The sequence below is a fragment of the Octodon degus genome, unplaced genomic scaffold (assembly GCF_000260255.1).
Source record: "Octodon degus isolate 3935 unplaced genomic scaffold, OctDeg1.0 scaffold00059, whole genome shotgun sequence".
NCBI classification, from domain to species: Eukaryota; Metazoa; Chordata; class Mammalia; order Rodentia; family Octodontidae; genus Octodon; species Octodon degus.
In genome coordinates, this window is record NW_004524635.1 from 248,911 (window position 1) to 256,298 (window position 7,388).

General features: G+C 38.0%; 1 pseudogene; it reads right to left on the minus strand.

Annotated features, from left to right (window-relative positions):
• Nucleotides 1-272: 272 nt before the first annotated feature.
• On the minus strand, nt 273-1,715 carry LOC101575187 (annotated as a pseudogene).
• Nucleotides 1,716-7,388: the final 5,673 nt, after the last annotated feature.

The following is a 7,388-nucleotide window of genomic DNA, read 5'->3' on the forward strand; positions in this document are numbered from 1 at the left end:
GAGAGAGAGAGAGAGAGAGAGAGAGAGAGAGAGAGAGAACACAGGAGTGATCACAGCTTCAAGAACAACAGAAGAGAATCACCAAATAGAGCAAATAATTAAAAAGAGGGAAAATTACAGAACCTATAACAGGAAAAATAACATAATAAAGATAATCCAATCCATGTCAGTTTTAGCCATAAATGTAAATGGTCTCAGTTCACCAATCAGAAGAAACAGATTAGCACAATGAAAAAAAAACCAAAAAAAAAAAAAAAAAAAAAGAACCAAAATCAATTATCTGTCACCTCCTGGGGGATATTGAAGAAGTGCTGCCCATTGCTGGGGTGCTGCATGCGGTTCTTAGCTGCCTCCTCTGGGGTGGAGAACCGATCGCTCCTTGATTCGCAGAAGTCTTTGTAACTGCAAGACTCGTCTTCTAGCCCATATGACTGACCTGGCCTGATGGCTAGTTGCTTGGAGACAGACATTCATCCTCTATCCAAACATGAAGTTGTTGTTCAGGTGAGTTATAGCCCCGTCCACAGCATACCCACCAGCTATCTCCACCATAGCAGCCCCTGGCTTGCTTTTCATGAACTCCACCTTCTCCACATTGCCCTACAAGCACAAGACATTGAAGACTCGATCACAGTTCATCTTAAATTGACCCAAGCCATAGACCATGAACACAGGGCTGGCATGGGGGCCATACTTGAGTGGTAGTGGGGGTGCCCATACTGGGGGCTCTAGCAGCTTGGCCCCGATGGTGACTTCCCACAGATGGGCCCATCCATCTCCCTTCATAGTGTGGTGGTGGGCCCCATATCCCTCATCATGGTGATGGCTGTGGTACCCACCATGGGGCCCTCCATATTCTGCGGGGTGATCTCCTAGGAGAGGGGGCTGCCTCTGGCATTTGTTAGGGTTACTACCAGGATCACCTTGTCCACTGAGGTTGGGATTTATGTAGTCCCAAGTATTTGGATCATTTTTTAACACATTCAAGTGTGTAGGCTTTGCATATTTGATTTTCAGAGTGCAACAGCCAGAGTAAATGTCAGCCCCATTGAGAGAAGCTTTGGCTTGCTGGGCACTTTGCACAGAGTCAAATTGCACCATAGCTTGGACTCGATTCTTCTGGAAAACAACAATTCTCTGAACAGAGCCACAAGGATTACATATAGTGTAAAGAACATCCATGGTTATGGAATAGATGGGATTCAGAATGGTAAAGAGAAGCACACTGTTGACGCTACGGGAATCATCCGAGTCCCCAGGGCGGGAAATCTTCTGGCTAGCAGAATGATTGACAAAAGCTGGATGACTGGCAATGTAGATTTGGTTGTCGACTGCGTAGTTTACTGCATTGCAAGCCCCCAGCACATCTTCAAATTCTACTGGTGGCTGTCTCTTCTTGGGCATCACCACCGCATAGCTGCTAGGTTCAAATTCCTGCAAGGCCTCCACAAGGTCAGCTTCCACCACATCATCAGTCAGGTCCCTGATATGGGCAACTGGGGAAGCCGGGTTTTCTTGGGATCATCGTAGTTTTCCCCGCCACCGCCACCAGCCGACCAGGCTCCTCTGCTGCCACCGCCTCCGTGCTGGTCGCCAGCGTTGTCAGTCTTCAGCTGATTAGGAGCCCAGCTGCCCTCACTGCCACCGCTGTAATAGTGGCCGCCGCCGCCTCTGCCACCCACCGCCTCCAACTTCACCATCGCTCCCAACCACCTCAGCTGCACCTCTGGCTGCTGCCTCTACTCAAGCCGCAGAAGCTGCTTCTTTGTGAAGAAATTGACTTGGCAGACCTTTATAGAGTGTTTCACCCATCAAAAACCGAGAACACATTCTTCTCAGCTGTACATGGGACATTCTCCCAAACAGACCATATACTAGCACAAAGAGCACTTTTTTTTTTCGGAACTGGGAATTGAACTCAGGCCCTTGGGTTTGAAGGAAAGCACTTATTCCACTGAGCCATCTCCTCAGCTCCCAAAGAGCACTTTTAAGTAAATGCAAAGATTGAAATTGTCCCATGCATACCATCTGATCACAGTGCAATAAAACTGGAAATTATTGACAAAAAGAAACTACAAAAACACCATAAACAAATGGAAATTAAATAAGAACCTCCTAAACAACCAGTAAGTCACAGCTGAAATAAGAGAAGAAATTAAACAATACTTCCAACATAACAAAATACAACTTGCCAGAACCTGTGAGATGCAGTGAAAATTGTCTTAAGAGAGAAATTTAGAACAATAAATTATCACATAAGAAAAACAAAATGAGCCCAAATAAACTGTTTTATGCTGCGCTTCAAACTCTTAGAAAAAGAAAAAAATCAAGCTCTAAACCCAAAGAAGGCAGGGAATTATAAAGATTAGAGCAGAAATAAATGCATTGGTGATAAAGAAAACAATAAAATCCATAAGTGAATCAGGGAGTTGGATCTTTGAAAAAAAATTTATAAATCCTTAGCCATCCTAATCAAACAAAGTAAAGAAAAAATCCAAATTCATGCAATAAAGAATGAAAAGGGTGGAATGGGGAGATGGCTCAATAGATTAAGCACTTGCCTGGCAAGTGCAAGGGCCTGAGTTCAATCCCCAGTTCTGAAAAAAAAAAAAAAATGAAAAGAGTGAAATCACTATAGACCCTAAAGAAATTTAGAAGATCATAAATACCTACTTTCAAAATCTGTGCTTTCAAAAATGGAAAACACAGAGGAAATGGACAGTTTCCTAGATATACATGAAAGGCCAAAGCTGACTCAAGAAGATATACAAGCTCTGAATAACCCAATAACGAGAAATGAAATTGAAAATGTAATGCTGTGGAGATAGCTCAGTAGAAGAAGCACTTGCACGGCAAGCACAAGCTCCTGAGTTGAATCCCCAGTATCACACACATATACACACACAAAATAAATGAATAAAAATAAAATCCTACCAACAGAGAAAAGCCCAGGTCCCAATGAATTTACAGTAGAATGCTACAAGAAATTTAGAAAAGAATGAATGCCAACTTTTCTCAAGTTCTTCAGTGAAGTTCAAAGGGAAGCAATTCTCCCAAAGCCATTCCTGGAGACAAGTATTGCCCTGATTCCAAAACTAGAGAAAAATCCTACTAAAAACAGGACTACAGGCCAACCTCTCTAATGACTATAAATGCAAAAAATTGTCAATAAAATATTAGCAAACAGAATGCAGAAAATCATCAAAAATATTATACATCATGATCAAGTGGGATTCATTCCAGGAACACAGAGACAATTCAATATACACAAATCTATAAATATAATATCCAACATCAATAGAACCAAGAACAAAAACCACATGATCATCTCAATAGATGCAGAAAAAGCTTTTCACAAAGTCCAACACTCATTCATGATAAAACCCCTACAGAGAATTAGAATAGATGGCCTATATCTCAACCTGATAAAAGCCATCCATGAGAAAACAACAGCCAACTTCATACTAAATGGGCAAAACTGAAGGCCTTCACTTTAAAATCATGAACAAGACAAGGATGTCCACTGTCTGCACTCCTATTTTATATAGTTTTTGAAACATTAGCCAGGTCAATTAGACAAGAGACTAATAAAAACAATAAAGATTGGAAATGAAGTGAATTTATTATTATTTGCAGATATGATACTCTACATAGAGAATCACCAAAACTCCAAGAGTCTTGCACATTTAATCACCAAAGTCAACAACATAGCAGGATACAAAGTCAACACCCAAAAATCAGTAGAATTTTTGTACACAGAGAACAAACACACTGAGAGAGAAATTAGGGAAACCACACCTTTCATAACAACATCCAAAATGAAGTACTTAGGAATCAATTTCACAAAGGAAGTAAATGATTTATACAGTGAAAATTATGGTACTCTGAGAAAAGAGACTGAAGAGAATTTGAGAAAATGGAAAATATTCCATGTTCCTGCATAGGAAGAACCAACACCGTGAAAATGGCCAAACTCCCCAAATTGCTATACAGTTTCAATGCAATCCTGATTAAAATTCCATTAGTATATCTCACAGAGCTAAAGAAAAATTTCCTCAAATTTATTTGGAACCAGAAGAGACCAAGAATATAAAAAACAGTCTTTGAAAATGAAAGAAAGGCGGGAGGTATCACATCCTTGACCTGAAATTATACTATAAGGCTACTGTGATCAAATTAGCATGGTACTGGCATAGAGACAGACCTGAGGATCAGTGAAACAGATTAGAAGACGTAGACACAACTTCAAACACATTTAGCCACCTTATCTTTGATAAAGGCGCCAAACAAGCTTTCTGGACGAAAGATCGCCTCTTTAATAAATGGTGCCAGAAAAACTGGTGTTCCACATTCTGAAGGCTAAAAATTAGACCCACATCTATCACCATGCACTAAAGTACAGTACAAGTGGATCAGAGATCTAAATATTGAAATAGAAACACTTAGTCTACTAGAGAAAATAGTTTGTAGAAATCTTAAAGACATAGGGGTAGGTAGAGAGATCATGAACAGAAACCAAATTACATGGGAAATACTTCAAAAATCAATAACTGGGATTTCATCTTTTTGAGAAGTTTATGCACATCTAAAGAAATCACCAACAGAATAAAAACAAACCCCATGAAATTGGAAACAAATATAGCTGAGTGTCCTTGAGACAAAAGACTACTTTCTAGAACATATAAAATTTTTAAAGAATCAAGCCTCCAAGGTTCAGAGATTCAATGCAAAAATAGGCCTCTGAGATGAACATAGACTTCACAAATGAAGAGATACAAATAGCAAATAAATATGTGAAAAAGTGTTCAACATTATTGGTCATTCAAGAGATACATATTAAAACACTGAGATACTATGCTATGCCAGAAAGTATGGCTATCCTCAAGATGTCAACAATAACAAATGCTGGAGGGGCAGTGGAGAGAAAGAAACCCTTCTCCCATGTTTCTGGGAGTGCAGAATGGTACAACCATTATGAAAATCAGTGTAGAAATTCCTCAAAAAGCTAAGACTGGAGGTACCATTGAAGTCAGTTATTCCCTTCCTGGGTATCTTTTCAAAAGAACTGAAATCATCATACCATAGTTAAACCTAGCTATGGTTCTGAGAAATTATGTCACATACTGGTAAGAACTCAGACCTCAGAACATATTCACCTGCTTAGATTTCCTACCTGATCCACTGCTTATTAATCTTGTAGTAGTTCAACACTTTCAGATGTTACTTGATGTCAAAGATCATGCTCATAAAATGGTGGTTGCTTTGCTTAGAGTTGGATGGAAATGGAGAGGACACTAATTGTGTGTGCATGTCCTGAGTCTCAGTCACTCCATTTGAGTAGAGTAAGAGAAGATTTTCAAATTCCTAATCAGTCAGTATCAACATGCAAGGCCGTGGGTTCAATTGCTCGGGCCTGGTATGTCAGCCCCACCCATGGGGCACGCTGAGATGGCAATTGAGACTGGGCATGGTAGAATGAGCCTGTAATCCCAGTACTTGGGAGGCTGTGAACAGGAGAATCACTATGAGTCTGATCTAGTAGTGAGACCCTGAACACCCTGTAGACCCTTCTCTAAAATACAAAAAAAAAAAAAAATCAATATGCTTTTTAAATCTTTTTACTTTGAAAGCGAATTAAAAAAATAGTAAAAAGAAAATTAGAAACAACTCAGAATTTCACCACACAAAATGATACGATTTAAACAATGGTTGCTATAGTGCATATTGTTGTCATATTAGTGGATCAGGCTACCAGCTATAAAAATGCAAAACTGGTCAAAAATAAAAGTTATAAAAACAAGAAGAAGAAGAAGAAAATAAAATTAGCTACTCCTTTCAATATACTAGTGGAAATCAGCAGTACAATTTGGGGTGTTTATTTTGCAGGATTGTGTGTTCAGAAAATTAATTTTGAAGAAGTGATTGTTCCATTTATGAGCATTTGGAGTTGGTGACTATTAAGCTACCCTTTTACAGTAGCATGATTAAAATACAGATTAGCAAAAATCCATTGATGCCTTTTACTTACCTTTACTGTTTTATCTTTATCTTTGCAGACTGTGCCAATTTTGTGAGACAAATCATTTCCTATCTCACAGCATAAGGAGAATCTCCTATTTTGTTCTCTTTAGAATAATGCAAAGTTTATCTTTTTTCTATTTAAAATAAAAAAAAGAAAAAATACAAAGTGACCTGTAATACTTGGGAAGCACATGGCTTCTGGCCCAAGGTAAATTCAAAGGCATTTGTGAATAGCACAATTCAAACAGCTGGGAATGAAGAACAATATGCTTTATAGAACATCCAAAACCCAAATATAGAAGGAGGAAAAATGGAACAGTCTGTCAATCTCCTTGGTACACATGGCTGTGCTCAGAACAGATATCATGAGGGCAGTAGGTCTGAGAAGATAAGGCTGTTTTCCTTTTATTGAGCAGTTCTATTGTAAGACAAGGTCAAAATATGCTCATAAAACAGCAAAAACCTGAGTCAAGTTGTATAGATTACAAAGGCCTCTTCCTGATGCTAATTAATGTTATCACAGGAGACAGCTAAAATGAGAATATTACCTACTCGTAAATTAATAGGATATGCTAAAACATACCACGAGGGAGCCACTGCTTATGCTAATATCATATAAAAGAGATCGCTCCTGGCAAATGGTTCATGGTAAAGAGTTTTCTACATTATGTATAAACTCTAGGAGATACAACTTAATGTACTTCATGAATTTTTGATTGAGGAAAAATCGTTTGCAGAAGATAAAAGTGTGATGAGAAACCCATATGTCCAGTTTTATTATATACAAAAAGTCAATTGTGAGCTATTTGAAAAGAATATAAACTAAGTTACTGTATAATGCCATAATCAAGTCAGCTCAGAATTGTATATCTCTACATTTGCTGCAGAAGTCAACAGATTATTTCCATGTTCAGAGTTGTCACTTTACAGTGTAATTGCTAGTGGAAGTTAGGCGAACTTTAAATTAGGCTGATTCATTGGCGTAATAATTCTTGGAAGCTCAGGCACAAATCTGTCTTAATGATTTCAGAGGTGAGATCTAATTTTTTACTCCAAATTCAATTTTCATCAGATTTTTCTTAATAGTTAAGTGAGGAAAAAGATCTTGAAAAGACAAAGAAAATGAACAGAATGAAAAAAGATAGTGAAAATAATAAAATCCAAAAGAAATATATTGAGACACAGGTATAACAATTCCCAAATTATGACTGAGACTTGGAACTCTAGAATGTGTTGAAATAAATTTACTAACATACAAATGATCATATCTATAGAATCCATCCAGTAATATTTTCATAAAGAAGATATAATGCATATATCTTGTTGCTCTCTTTTCATTTTACCTAATCTTTTTTTTTTTGTATTTA